We start from the raw sequence: 15,843 nt of genomic DNA, 5'->3' as shown, positions 1-15,843 counted from the left end.
AAGTCACGTGACCCGAGAACCGTCACCTAGTTTGTCAATTCTTCGCCACATGTGAAAGTAGCAAAGATGGATAACAATACAAATAATACTAAATATTAATAGGAAGACATTTGAAATTAAGCTAGAATTGTCAATAAAGGCTAACACAGATAAATATAAAATGTATTCAAAAAATTTGAAACAGCTTGAAAAAACTGATGTATATAAATTTATATATATGTTAGGAGATTTTCTTGACCATATATAGCAGTGTTTCCCAAACTATTTTTCTGGGGACCCATATTTTAAAAGTCACAAATCTTAGCGACCCAAATCAATAGACATTATTGGTAAACTCCTGGGAAACATGATGCAAAATGACCGCCACCCAAAAATCTATCGTGACCACAAATCTTAGCGACCCAAATCAATAGACATTATTGGTAAACTCCTGGGAAACATGATGCGAAATGACCACCCAAAAAAACTCTTGTGACCCACCTGAGGGTCGCAACCCAGTCTTTGGGAAACAATGACATATATTCTCTTTAAGAAATCCTAGACACATATTTCATTGTTGCAATAAATTCTATTAAAATTGAAATATGAAAAAAATCTATTAGACTAAAAATAAATAAATAAATAAAAACAACTCAGAGCCAGATCATCAGAGCCTCTGTTTAGGCTCACTCCTCAGTCCAGTGGACAAAGATTGCATCTCTCCTCAGAATCAGTGTCAGAGCTGCGGCCTAATCAGCGAGGAGAGGTGCAGCCTACAAATCAGGCTCCTTTCTTCACTGATAACGTCCCTGTGGAGTCTGTGGTGACGGTCCACGTCAGGAGATTAGCTCAGCACAGCAGGACTGAACCACCTGTACTGAGACGCCAACCATCGACCCCTTCGTGCATTCTGGTGTTAGTTTTTTATTTTGATCTGTTCTGTGATCTTCAGATGTGGACCACACCTCCCACAGACCAATTAACGACGGTTATTACACCAGAACCTGGGTGTTAGGTTGTGTTTTTGACTCTCTAATATTTACACAACAGAGTCCAGATCAATATGACTGGGCATTAGAGAATCAAACAAAAGATTGTGCTGCAGAGACCCCTGCTGGTGCAGATCCTCATGACCTTATTACAGCGACAGCAAACAGCAATCATTTGCCAAAGCTTATATTTAAAGATGTTTTTTTGTTCATTTTAAGAATGCAAAGAAAACTCATCTCTAATTAGTCACAGCGCTCCAGGCTCAATTTAACCAGAACAAAAACGGCTCTGTTTTTAAATTATGGTTGAAACAGCTGCAAAAAGTGATGAAATACAAGGGAAGTTTTCTTCAAGGTCAAATTTTCTTTTCCTTTCAATTGGATATGAGAACCATAGACTTTATCAGTGGTTCACACTCACAGATCTGTATGAAATTTAGTCCAGTTCTGCCTCTGTTCCAGGAGTATCTTCCTGGTTTCAGGTCTAAAATGTATTTATATTTAACACTGATAAACACTTTTTTTGCTCCAAAATAATAATAAAAATAACAATAATAATAAAAGCGCTAGTGAATTAGAAGGCCAATCTTAGAGGTTGTACTACATTTTTATTTGGAAAAAGACCAACTTTACTCTTACGACTCAAATGAAACCCCAGATTCATTTGTCCGTGGCTGAAACCGTGTCAGAACAGAAGTTGAATTCTGCCGGAGTGCAACTCACATTTACTTTGTTCCGTTTGCAAACAGAGAGGCGGCAGACGTGCAGCCTATAGATTGGGATTTCAGATTCTGATTTAATGAGCTTTGACTCAGGGAGCAGCCTCTGAGGTGGCTGCTCCTACACACTGCAGAGCTCATTGTGGATGAATTAATTAAGTTGGACGTTCACTTGGCATCATCTGTGTGTGCCATACACTGATGCATAATGTATTATTATTATTATTATTATTATTTTAAGGGCCTGAGCGAATCAAGGTGGATCGTCTGGATGCATCTCAGCGACAGTTTATATAATTTGTCTACGGCGCCCCCCACCTGTGTACTGTTGACGTCTGTTTTTATTCCTAACATTTACTGCTTCAAATGCTAACTTCAAACTAGATCTCAATCTTTCTAATTCAGTTTAGGAACCACCTAACTGTCCCCACAAAGACAGCGTCCCCACGACAACAGTGTTCCTTTAATAACTTTTGATTTCCATAACAATGTTAGCTCTGCCAGGACTTCACCTCCATCTTGTGTCTCTATTATATAAAATAATGTTCACTTCAGGTTCCATTCACTCCACCAAAGACAGTTGCTTTATAGTTCGTTTACATTGGCTCTGATTGGACGCGGTTACATCACGAAGAGACCTCACACACGTTCACGTGTTTGGCCTTTACTCACGAAAGGCCAAACATCACATATACTAATTCCAGCCTCTTAAAGAAACGTTTTTTATTTCTTTATATGGATTTGAAAAATCCGCTGAGCTAAGAATGCTCTTACGATACTTGCTGTAAAACTGCAGCGTGAGAGCGTTTGATTTGAGAGCAGTTTCAGAAGGAAAAGCTTTCAAAGTGCATGACTCTGCATGAAAGTACTTCACCAAAGTGCTCTCTTTGTATGTGTGTGAATGGATTACATAGGTGGGCTGTACTACAATGGGCTACAGGTTTGTACGTTCACTCATTCGATGGTTAAGTGTAGCACGTAAAATAAGAATGAACAATAAAAAAACACTAAAATCAGTTAAAGATATAAATTTGGAGAAGCTAGAAGGGAAGAGGTTACACTTCAAAATGTTAAACTAGCTCAATTTCATCCAAAAATGCTAAACAGTTGTGAATTAAAACAATATATCTTAAGAATGTCAGATACAGTAAAGTAACATGCATTCCTAAAAAAAATAGCTAAGAATTAGCCTTAAGCAAAAACTAGTGTACAGAAGAATAAGAGTAAATGTTAGCCTACGTGTATCGAAAGGTTATCTAGAAAGATATATATATTACACATATAATATTATATATATACATTTCAGCAAATTTAACCAAAGAAAAACCAAGAAAAGCCAAAGGTTCGACCAAACTTTAACAGAGCAGTGGCCAAATAATTAGTTAGAGTAGGAAATTATCAAAAGAATGTGCAGTGTTATTAAAGGTATTATCTCCGTACGAATCACTACCTAAGTGACCAACACCGCGATGCCTTCAGTGCCCAGATCTCCTGCTTTAAAGATGATGAAAAGTGAAGCAGAGATAAAAGAAGATTAAAGGACGGTTCCTAATCTGCTCGATGTTATCCCAAGGTTTTATAAAGCAATTAAGAGAGAGTGATGTGTTTTCACGTGTCCTCTTCTCCCAAATGTGCTAAAAAATACCTTTAATAAAATACCACATAAATTATGTATCAGGAAACCAGGCCTGCGGGCAGAACGAGACAGCTCCCTGCTTTACAGGACCAAGACTTAGGGACCGTCTGACAATACCAAGATGTGAAGCCTTGGATGTTTGGTTTAAGCGTTGAGATGATAACATGGAAATATTACATTATGTAGTGCCTTGTTTGGCCTCTTGGTGGTGCTGAGACAATGTGACTAGTAGGTCAAAATGATGGCACTGTCTAGTAATTTTTTTTAATTGTATTTTTTTTATTATTACACACAGACAGTGCCTGATCTTTTCATGACAGTGGATCAGTATCATAAACGCTCCATTAGCATCTATTTGATTCCATTGAATCGGGTCGATTTGACCGCGGTGCCGTGAACCGTAACATGTTATAGAATTCCTGTGACGCCCGTGGCGTTAGCCGTGCTGCAGGTGATAAAGCTTCACCTCTGCATCGTAAATTTCCGCCGCTTGTTTATTGTGTCTTATCTCACGGCGTGCATCATTAATTTAAGAACCTTTTCTAATAAATGTGAAATGAAAGACTCTGGAGCTGGTAATGTCCCCACATCGCACTTACGGTACGAGAAGAGACCGCTGCTGGAACCGAGTCTGTGTTTTTGTGAAGTTCTTATACAGGGAGTGAAACTACTGAGCTCTGCTCTGCTCTGGTCGCCCCCTCATCTTTCACCCATGACAGAAATGACATGATTCAGTGGTCCTGCAGAAGAGCTGATGGACAGCCTGCTCCGAAATGTTAATAAACACAGTCTTTTATATGTCAGCCTCTTGGTTCTTCTTTTTTTTTTCTTCTTTTTTTTTCTTCTTTTTTTTAACTGACCCGCCTGCGACAAATACAGCTTTAACCTTGTCTCTTGTGTCACCTCCAGCGCTCCCTGCTGAGGTTATGGCTGAACTGACATCTGCATTTCAATTCCAGGCCAAACTCAACCCCCAACTCTAGGTCTTCCAGCAGAGAGAAGACATTTGTGAAAATTGCTCAAATTCCAATTCTCTCTCTCTCTCACACACACACAGACACACAGACAAACACAGTTGTTGTCCTTGTCACTCCTGATCTCAAATACAGCAATGAAAGCAAATAAAAGTGCGGTTAATTATTTTTTTCAGTGGTACACTAGACCTTTGAACTGTAAAATCGCTCGTTCTCAAGGAGACGCTGCAGCGTCCAAGTCCACGGGGAAAAACAACATGATGGGCCACCAGACAAATGGTCCCCGGAACTGTTTGTTTTCTGCATATAGTAGATGTACAGAGACACAAACGGTACATAGAGAACACATATGGGAAAATGTCTGGAATTGAACTCTCAACCCTCTGGGTGTAAGACCTACTTAACTACAGCTCGTTATTTAAGTTTTATTTATTTTTATTATTTGTAGATGGAGAAACAACAAAAAAGTCTCCTCTGAGTTAAAGACATTCATGAAACTGGAGGTTAGCTAAACTAAACTAGCTACGGTGCACGTTTGCTGCAGAGAGGCTAGGTTTGATCCGGTACAAGTTCCTGGTTCGTTTTGGACCAATGTGAAACGAAAATGATGTGACAGTCAGCCTGGAAACAGCTAAATGTTAGAGACGCTCCACATTGACCTTGTTGATATCCGATTCTCCGATACTTTCCTGCACTTAATTTCCAATTCCGATACCAACCAACATTGCTAAAGGCAGATTTTATTTCCCAGACCAATTAAAGGTCACATTCCTCTACATACCATAAATAAATAAACATCGTCTTTGAAAAACAAGTAAAGGTCTGCAGCCGTTCTACGTGGTACAGATCCCACTTCAGGTTGGAGGTCAAGGGCAGAGAAAAGGAAACAAAGTTGCCAACTCATTTCAGACAGCCTCGGTCGTTAACCCTTTACTGGAACAACCTTGTGACTGATGAATAAAGGTTTCACTGCATTACTGAATGACTAACTTCTTGGCTTTTATTGCGTTTCTAACCGAGGAGCCAACGTGCCTCCAGATCAGTTCTGTGTATAAACATCCCCAGTGTTCCACTCTTTTATCTCCGACTCCAGTATTATTCCTGATTCTGTACAGAAGCTGCGTCCAATCAGTGACTGATGTGCAGCCGGAGACTCTGCGTTTGCCTTTTCTCCGACACATCAAGTGACAGATTTGTTCTGAATATTGTCTTTTATTATCACCGTGACCTTTCATTTTGATGGATGCTCTTAAACGGTGAAAGGAGACGTCGGCTGCTGCTGTGTGTGGGAGCCGACTAAAAAAAAAAAATATCCTTTTTTTCTTTTCTCCTCAGGTGAAAGAAGTTTTAATGAAAAGCGAAAATTGAAAAAAAAAAAAAGTACTTCATCACAGAGTAGTAATTAATGATCCCTCTCCAGAAACTCTTCACAAATCTTCTTTATACTGCCTGAACACAGGCTGGTATTTCATCACGTTGAATAAAACGAGTGTTTCTTCAGGAGGACTGTTATATTACATTGAAGGAGACGGAACTAAGACTCAGTGGAGATTCCTCTAGAATGTCATCAAATAAATTGTGAAATATCAGTTCAATATACACTTCCTAAAAATGTATTATTATTAGCTTTTAGCACCTTTGCATCTTGACTCTGATTGGACAAATGCTGCAACAAACCAGTGGCCGAGTGTAGAAGCCTGGCTCTCCTCATAATAATTGGACGTCATAGTCATAGTCTGTGGCGTAGACAACGTAGGCGTTGTGCCTCATCTGAGTCAAAGCTTCTGGGATGTGGAAACTATTCAAATACAACTTGATTAGAAGATTCGAATCATTAGCCCAGTGTTAATCAGCTTTAAATCCTAGTCTAACTTGGAGTGTGATGGTGACCTCTAGTGACAGAACTGCAGCTCTTTAACGTCACCATTTAGTTAATTGCTTTATTGTATAAATACTATTTTTATTTTTGTCGATTACTCGATTACTTTTACTCTATTCGCTTATTTATTTTACCCATGTTTTCTTTTACTACCTTTAAAAAGACTTTTGTTAAATGTATGTATTTTGTTAATGTAAACCAAAGGTTTATGACGCTGTGACAGAAAGGGAGCAACCTGTTAGGAGACACTGCCATCTAGAGGAAGGCGCATCTAAGTACCAATAATCGAAGTCTGCAAAACCTGAATACTGTGTTTATAGAGAACTGTTTCTAAAATAACCACATGCATAACTGTTTCACATCACCAGGGGGCGCGTTTAGATGTTACCGAGACCCTTAAAATGCTTTGACAGGAAACAGAATATTAACGTTACGTTAACGTTAACGGACACCATAATTCAGGCGACAATGATCAAAAACGAAAAGCTAGGAAAATGAAAGACTTCATATTTTTTCTTTGTTGTAACGTCGGGGTTTAGTCACTGGAGGGCGCTGTGTCTCTGTAATAGACGTGGATTCCAGTCTTCTCCAGAAGTAATTAAAAATTTAAAACAAAAAAACATAATAAGACTTCATTTGATATCGATTGATTTTAACTTTGATTCCAGCATTAACAGATGTGGAGTTCTGGTCTTTACCTTAAACACTGAGCTAATGCAACAATAAAAATGTCTCTTCTGTAACGCTTAAAGGTCAAGTATCATAAAAACAATATCTCCTCACAGTAGGTGCATCGGCCTCGGTCTGTGGAAGTGATTTAATGGTCCTAAATACAGAAGCGTTAAAGGTCGATTCCTCGTCGTGAGTCATCGACAGTAGAATCAAAGAGTCTAAGGCTCTGAAAAAAATTATAAACAAAAACTGAGTTCATCAGGAGGAAACAAGTGTAGTTTTACACAAACCAGCTCAGAGCTGAGGTTATTATGTCTGACATTTAAGACCAGAGTGGAAATGCAAATAAAGAGAACCAGCGCTTCCAAGTAGAGACGTCAATTTGACTCTAATCAAAAAAAAAAAAAAAAAAAAAAGAAAAAAGAGAAGACGGAGAGCAGAGCGGCTGAAGAGGAGAGTCAAAAATGCAGATGAGAGTGAGTCTAAAATACTGCGAGTTGATTGACATTAATGTGGTTAAATTTGTGCATAAAGACCGATAAAATGAACAGACAAGACAAGATCATCTGTCTGAAACAGGATGCTGTGTCGGCACACAATTTTTTTTAAATGCCTTGAACAAAGTTTTTATATTTTTTTTACTTATCCTGCAACTGAGAGAAATCAAACCCCAAACCTTACAGGAAGGAAATCCCACCACAGCACCACCGTAGCCACAGCATTAAATCTCTCATTAAGGTTGACCAATCAACTTTGTGGTCACTTTTGAACCTTAAGCTACGTCTAATTCCTCATAGCATATTTAAAGCTAACGTTGAGCCACCTTTCTGCATTTTTGCTAACATTTAGCAACTCTGTAAGCTAACTTTGACTTGGGCAATTTCTGGATTTTATTTCAGCTCTGTCGAAGGACACTCGACACAGCGATTAGCATGCCCGCTTTGAAGCAGACGGCAAACAATCCAGGGTTCGATTCAGCTGCAATACTGCCACCTTGTGGGTCTACGATCCACTGGAAGAAAAAAATTAAAAAATCCCACCAGTATATATTTGTAAAACAATGTTAAATTCCTGCACGTTTCTCTCCTACATTGTAAAACAGAGTCCATGCTTCAAGGATTTGGCAAACGCCGCTCAGTGTTAGTTGTATTTTTACTTTGCCATATGTAGTATTTATAAGATTACTGTCAGACATTTGCCAGTTTGGCTGAAATTCACAGTTGCAGGAAAAACAGCGTTGGCTCCTGAAATGTAAATTAGCAGATTTTTATGTGTGTGTGTAAAGATACATAAGTGTGAGAATCTCTGATGCTGAGAATGTCCTTTAGTGTTTGTTCTGACTCTAAAGTATCTGCATTAAAGAGTGTGTAATGTAGAGAATACTTATAAAATACTTCATATATTCCAACTAATAAACCTAATATATGAGCGTGCTGTTTAAAGAGCTTCCATTAAAACCACAGCAGTTTATTTTTTTTATTTATTTTTTTAGTGCTGGCTAATAATCCACTTCCTGTAAAGTACGGACCAAGGCTTCACCATGAATATTCATCAACCACTTCTGACCAATGAGACGTCACGTTGATGAGGCTTTTCTAAAATTATCAAATTCACCGCTGACACTATTGTTCCTGGTTGAATTAGACAAATTAGCTATTGTGGCTATTTTTCAGTTAGATTTAAACATTAAAGCTGTCTTTTTAGCTCTGTTCTGTTCTCTGTTGGAATTTTTTTTATTTTTTTACTTTTTTTTATTTTTATTTTTTGGCTAACACTATTTCACTTTTTACTTTTATTTTTGGCTAACACTATTTCACTTTTTACATGTTTACTTCCTGTCATTTTCGTAATTTGCCAACCAGCTGATATCTTACTGCTTAGGTTACGTTGATTAGTTAGCTGTTAGCTGTTTCTGCTACATGTTAGCTCATTTTTGTTTACTGTTTTGCATTATTTTTCAGCTATTTCGCAAATTTCCCGTAACGTTTGCCTACTGAACTTGACTTATACTTAACTTATGGTTAGTTTTTTTTTTTCTAACATTCTGACAAGGTTAGCATTTTTGGTTGGTCTTTTAGCTACTTGTTGTAGTAGCAGTAATGTATTCATTTAGCCGTTAGCACTGTCATTTTGGCACTCATTTTTACTAATTCTATGAACATTTTATATAAATATATACAGTTAAATTAGTTAGTGATGACAATGATTATTCTTGACTGTCCTTTAACTAAGACATCACCTTGATTAACTCTTTTCTAATGGGCTGGATCACAGCGAATGCCAGGATGTGATTGGATTAGAGCGACTTTGGGAAGTACTTGGAGACATCACAAAGGAAGATGCACAGACGGCTAAAGGCATAATTGACAAGGATGAAGATGGATGAATGGATGGATGCAGGGACGGGTGAACGACACAGGAGACTCCCCGGGCTCTTCCTGCCCAGAGTGGAGCAGTAGTGCCTACAGCTGTGCCTTCACCATCGCAGCAAGGCCAGATGTAATTAGGTTCAAACCTAAGAGCTATTTTAGAGAGAAAAAAAAAAAATCACTCCAGCACGAAGAGTTTTATTGTGTGCGTTCTGTTTTGTTTCAGGCTAAATGGAACTGGCACCGTTTTTAGAGGTAATTCACGACAGCCCTCTCTAATTTAGTTGGGCACAAGATGGAGGTAAAAGACGGAGATAAACTTAAAAACTTTAGTTTAGGAGACCTCTGCCAGACTTCAACGGATTCTCAGAAGCATTTATAGGAGCACGTAGTCTTTTTATGCTAACCTTTAGCCATATCTGGGCTAAATTGAAGCATTTAAGGGGCGCTAATCTTGACTGTTTTGTTCTTCTAGCATATAGCATTAGCATCACATTAGCAATCGCATCATGTATGTGCAGCCAATGTGATTTTGAATTCGAGTTTTGAAGTAAAAGAGAAAAGAAAAGATCCAAACCCCTGTGCTCTGCAACAAGTGTTCCTAATCTACTGTTCCGTGAATGCACTTCTACAATCAGGAGAACCAGACCCAGGGGGCTTCTTTTTGGGTTATTAGAACCAAATGGCCTTCCACTGGACTCAGTACCTGCAGCTCACCAATGCATTCATCAGAAGCTCATTTGTATTCAGGAGCAGCAGGGCATTAGCTAATGTCAAAAATCAGCCCTGTTCAGATTCCAAATGTCTGGAGGCCAAGCTCATTATGGTTTAAGAAGCCCTCTGGGCCCTGCTAAAGTTCTACAGTACAACGCTCCACTGCGTACATGTGGTAAAGCAAATTATGCAAATCCTCCCAGTTCCTAATCAACGCCGCGTCCCTCTGAGATCAGGAGAAGTCGGTATCAATCATCGCAGACGGCTACGGCGGCGTCTGGAGACGGAGGAATCTTCACGGCCGTACGAAGGAACCGCTTGATTTCTGGCTTCCTTCATGTCGTCCTCTCATGTTGTCACTGCAGAAGTGGCAGGAACACAGCTGCACGACGTGGTCACAGAAGAGCACACTCGTGAAAGAGGCGACAGACACACCTTCAGAAGCCCAGCTGACGCCTCCCGGGTCGGACTGGATTGACGCCGTCACTGGCTTTTTGGCAGATCGGCGGAAAGGAGTCCTCTGAGTGGATAATTGGCCCATTCACATGTAGATTTCAGCAGAATTTGTTGTATTTTTATGGTAATTCCACCGGATCATGTTCACACCGGCTCAAATCTGAGGTTCATTTGACGAACGCTGTGAATCTGAGCTCCGTCAGTGGATGGTGAGCTCGTGTTTCCTGCCTTTTTCTAACACGTTCCCCACAAAATCTGCTCAGCAGAAAAACTAGTAACCCCCCCCCCAAAAAAAAATCTGCTCAGCAGAAAAACTAGTAAATGAACGACGAACACCTGGCAGAGTTAGGTTTGTGAAGCTACTTCAAAGGATTTAGATTTTTTGTGAATTGATGTATTGGCAGAACGACACTCACTGAATATATAAGAATCCTCTGATACACAGACGACAAATGTTTTAGTTTCACCTCGGGCTTAAAATCCCATCATCAACTCCCAGCATATGTTTATGGAGGCTCAACCTGAGGTCAGCGGGGCCGGCCTTTGACAGAGCAGCAGTGGCTGAGACCAGGACAGTCGGTCAGTCTACGACTGACACAACAGTCAGATGGATTGTTCAGGACTGTAGACTGGTTAATATTGTTGAGGACAACGACTGAACTGAAGACAGACAGACAACAGTCGCACAAAAAAAAATTAATTTAAAAACACAAACGTCTATCTGCCTTCAGACAGACAAGAGTCGCACAAAAAAAAAAAAAAATTTTAAAACACAAACGTCTATCTGCCGATAATCACTGTCTCTTTGTTCCAACAATATCCCAGAAAAAAAGTTTTTGTCATGTTTAGAAATGTTAATTTATCTCAATCAAATTCTGTTTCATTACCGTCAGCTTACTCTTGATTAACACAGATTAAACCACAGCTACCCTGTGATTAATCAGATTAAAAATGTTAATTAACAGCCTTAATATAACATAGACAAATTCTCCAAATAATAACATTTAGATTTACAAACGTATTCTGGGCATTCTGGAATGATTAACGAAATACTCCAAATAATATTTAGATTTACAAATGTATTCTGGGCATTCTGGAATGATTAACAAATAGATTTTAATCATCAGTGATTAAGTGGTTACCTTCCTTGCCGTAAAGGAAAAAGGTCAACAGTTCGATCCCAGATGTTACTGATGTTCTTTGTGGAGTGTGGATTCTCTCCAGTGTCTGGGTGAGTTTTCACCAGGTCGTTTAATGTTCAAACACATGCAGGATCAGGTTAATAAAACAAGACAGCTGCCCTTATGTGATCTAACCAGCAGGAGGCACTGAAACACAGTCCTCTCACCTTATTGATTCTGTCATACTCATCGATTTGTTTACCTGCAGCAGACAGGTACTCTGTCTATCAGACGGGTATTAGATGCTACACAGAGACTTTCTTTTTTTGGGGGGGAAGTGTGAACTAAGCCGCTCTTGTACTCGTTATCGACACCTCAGTTTATAATCCATCACTGCTGCACTGCTCCGAGAAAAAGCTGCAGCGTGCTAAAGCAAATCCACCAGGAAAAAAGAAAAGAAAAACAACAACAAATATCTGCTTAAAGGTGTCAGAGGAAATTAGGATTTTCCAGCAGGTAAAAACAGATGAAGGTTAATGAAAGGTCAAACCCATGTGACCAATGGGAGCCGCGTACAGACAGTGTGGTGACGGTTCAGTCACGTATCCAGATGGACTGACACCTGACGGCTCTGTCTGTTCATGCTACACTAATTACTAATTACTCAAATTTTAGACTTCATTTTTTTTGTTGAGAAAATTAATTTCAACTATTATTAATGTCAGAGTGAACATATATGACTTTTTGTCTAACTAAATGTTTTATTTTTGCGCTCAGACCAATTAGCTTTGTAGCTAACATTTATCTATTTAAACCTTAGACCAAACTAGTTGTTTTCTCGGCTAATTCTTGGTCAAAAAATCATATATTTATCAAGCAACTGATTTTTAGCTATTTCCACTTTATTTGCAGTAATATTCCACTATTTCAGTCAATTTTATTTTGCTAAATCCTTGACATTTATTGAACATAGATCTGCCTCTCCGGAGGCACCAGGACACACGGAGAGCTATCGTAACTGCAACTTGAAATCCTTTTTTGTTTCAAGCCTTTTCCAAACCGAGCTAGTGTCAAACATCAAGAAACACAAGACGGTACCAAACACTGTAGAGAGGCAGGAGAAGAGTTTCCACCATTCATCAAAACTCCCAGCGGCAGCAGCAAAGTTGATGAATGTTTGACAACGGCGGCTGCTGTGCTCGGCTGCAGCATCCCTCCGAGTGTTAGATGATCACACACCAGGGACTTAAACACGGAGACTGCTGCTGTCCTTTAAAGCCCAGACTTTGACACTTGACGAGCGAGCACTCCCTCATTCTGTGATTCCCTCGCCAAATATAATCCCATCCAGAGTGACAAGCATCAGGGATGCAGACCATGCCTGGAACCACTGATGGGCTGGCGAGGTCACCTCTGAGCCCCAGGGCCTCAGAGGTGACCTGACTGTTAACGCTAGAATCTGAAACTTTAAATTTACTGACGGTACGACGAGCCATCTGCCCGATAAAGGTCTCCGACGCAAAATATTAAAGATGAACGGTTTGAATTCTATAGAACTTACAACGATGGGAAAAGATCATTGAGCTAGGACAGTGAAGGCATCACTGCATTTATTTTAACTGCAGTAAAACCCGATAAAAATTACACAAATTAGATGTCTGAAGTATGAGAAATGACTACAACACCACTATTTAGTATCTACAGATATCAATGGAAGCCATCTTGATGGCTAAATGCTAAAGCTAAAAGTAAACAAATTAACTTGGGAAAAATAAATACAGATGCATGTTGAAAGCAGTTAGCCAAATATATTTGATTTAGTTAAACGTTTGTAAAAGTAAGCAACGTTTCCCAAACGTTAGAACACAAAGGCGGTATTATTTCAGAAAAGGTCAAAGGTTAGCATAACTTATGGTTAAAAATGAGCTAAGAGACAGTCCACAGGTAGCTGAAAGTTAGATGACCATTCAGAATCATGGAACCAAAGTCAAAGAGACATCACTGCCCCCCCGACCCTCACCCCCATCTCCCGCTGATCACATACAGTTTATTCATCCTTCAAGTATCAGCTTCATTCACACCTGATCAATAATACAAGAGAAAAACCTCAGGAAGGGGAGCAGAGCAGGAGCCAAAAGTGGAGAAATCTGCACAACTGTTCAGGATGAAGGAAAGGGAGATAAACTGGGAGCCGTAATGGAGAATTCCCCCTGGGAAAGGACCGGCCTGGAAGCCAAACCGCCTCCGCAGATTGGATTAATATTGCATGGAGGTTTATGCAGGACGGCCTTTCTGTGATTGCCACGCTCACTCCTTCAAACGGTAAACTTATACTGGAGGAGGTGAGGAAAACAAAGCCCTGCTCCATCCGTCAGATCATCGTTGACCGAGAGGAAAAAAAAAAAAAAAGACGAAGACTTCAGGACAGAGAGAAAGGGTCCGGTGACAGAGGGCATTTATCCATGATTTATCTGGCTTTTAGAGCAGAGTGTGAAAGATGTTTTTAAGGATGTTTGTGATAATAGGAGCTGAAAATAACTCAGTTTATCTGTCAGCAGGCTTTTGGTATAAATAACAGGTTTTATCCAACATCTCTGACACTTTCTGAATCCAAGCAGTTAAATCTGCACAGAGACAAAGATTTCCTTCTCTGTGATTCAACATCTTTTTTGAAAAAAACAAAAAACAAACGTATTTAAATTACACATTAAACAATGCCATCATTTAGCAGAAGCTGAAGAAGCTACCATGTTAGCTAACTTGAATATATATATACATATATATAAACTTATCCATATATATAAACATATATACACATACATATATACATATACATATATACATATATATATACATATATAGACACATATATATATTGCTAATTTTTCTTTGACCTTATGTGCGCTAACTGCTAGCCTATGCTAATTTTTCTTTGATTTATAGGTCAAAGACCTTATGTGCGCTAACTGCTAGCCTAGCTTACTCTGGCTATTCAAGGACACACTTCCACTCACCCTAAATGACTCTGACGGTTCCCTTTTTAGAAGCATCAGAAAATAACGTTTAGCTTTCAGTTCAACTCATTTGGAGTTACGTCTAGTGCCAACGATTTTGCCATTATTATTTTTAAATTAAATCTTTAGACGAATATCACTTTTCATCAGAAAGACTTCCCGCTCTCATTACTCACTTTCACGCCGCTATCTGATTTTTCTGTTGTTTTGTCTAATGATTAAAAGCAGCAATTACACATTTTATCTGTGAGAAAATGAAAAGGCTCCAGTCTCGTATTAATTGCCAGTGAAAACTGGGTTTGAATTAATTTGTCAAGTTTCAGCCACAGGAAAAAGACGCCAACGGTTTCATTTGAGAGGAAGAAATTAGAGTTAAATTAGATTTTTTTTTTTTATATAGCGGAATATGGGTTGAGAACGTTTTTAATTCATTTTTTTAAATCAAAAGTTTCGTGTTTGAAACTGTTCAGTTCACATAAGGAGACACTGTTCAAACTCTGTTTGAAAGTGTTCACATAAGGAGACACTGTTCAAACTTTATTTTACCCCTGTAAATTATATTTCATTTTGGATTTCCTTGGACGAACTGAGCACAAACTCAGGTTACCTTCAGGATATCTCTGGACTAACTTTAACTTTAAGTTTCTTAGATTTTGTCGGCTAACGTTGGTTTTTCTTTAAGTACTTTAACTATGTTAGTTTTAGCCACCTATTAATTATGTCTTTTCTTCCTACACCGTCTCCACCATGAACTGACGCTTTCACTTTTCTATAATAATCAGACACCGCAGCACCGTTAAGAGCTGAATAATTAACCTGCAGCTGAAAACACTGAAAGCTAGTGATTTGGGGAGTCATTAAAGATTGATCATCTATTGATGTTTCTGAGTGAAGAGAAGAAACATCTGGCAGAGAACCCTGGATGGATCAGTCCAACAAAGGCAGAACAAAAGCAGCAGAAAAGGTCGGCTTTTTCTAGCAGACATCCAAACACAAATAATGCGAAGTATGAATGGAGATTTTAAGATGTGCTTTTAGGCTCAAATTGTCAACAGGTAAATGCAGAAATAATTGAAAATATATGAATGGTAAGCCAGACTAAGATGACAGGAAAATGAAACAAAAATTAGATTTTAAGAAAAATAACTTAAAATGTATTTTCCTCACAGGAACTTAGGGCTAAATGAGAAAAGCTAGCCAGAAAAACAACCTTAAAATTAGCTATGTCAGTGAGTGAGCAAAATCATTTCTGAAAACAGACAAAAAAAAAATTCAACAATTTAGCTCACAGAAAAGATGCAGGAGGTTAGCATAGCAATAA

At 38.8% G+C, this 15,843-nt stretch overlaps 1 long non-coding RNA gene across 1 annotated transcript in view; it reads left to right on the top strand.

The window, feature by feature from the left end:
• The window catches only part of LOC112486854 (uncharacterized), a 17,289-nt gene extending 1,822 nt beyond the window's left edge, over positions 1 to 15,467 (top strand). The window contains exons 3-4 of the long non-coding RNA XR_003049415.1: positions 6,054 to 6,055; positions 15,454 to 15,467. This is a non-coding gene — a long non-coding RNA (uncharacterized LOC112486854). The remainder of the gene's footprint in view (positions 1 to 6,053; positions 6,056 to 15,453) is intronic.
• The last annotated feature ends 376 nt before the right edge of the window (positions 15,468 to 15,843 follow it).

Source organism: Cynoglossus semilaevis, chromosome 3 (assembly GCF_000523025.1).
Source record: "Cynoglossus semilaevis isolate Cse_v1.0 chromosome 3, Cse_v1.0, whole genome shotgun sequence".
NCBI classification, from domain to species: Eukaryota; Metazoa; Chordata; class Actinopteri; order Pleuronectiformes; family Cynoglossidae; genus Cynoglossus; species Cynoglossus semilaevis.
This window is presented reverse-complemented; position numbering and strand designations above follow the sequence as displayed.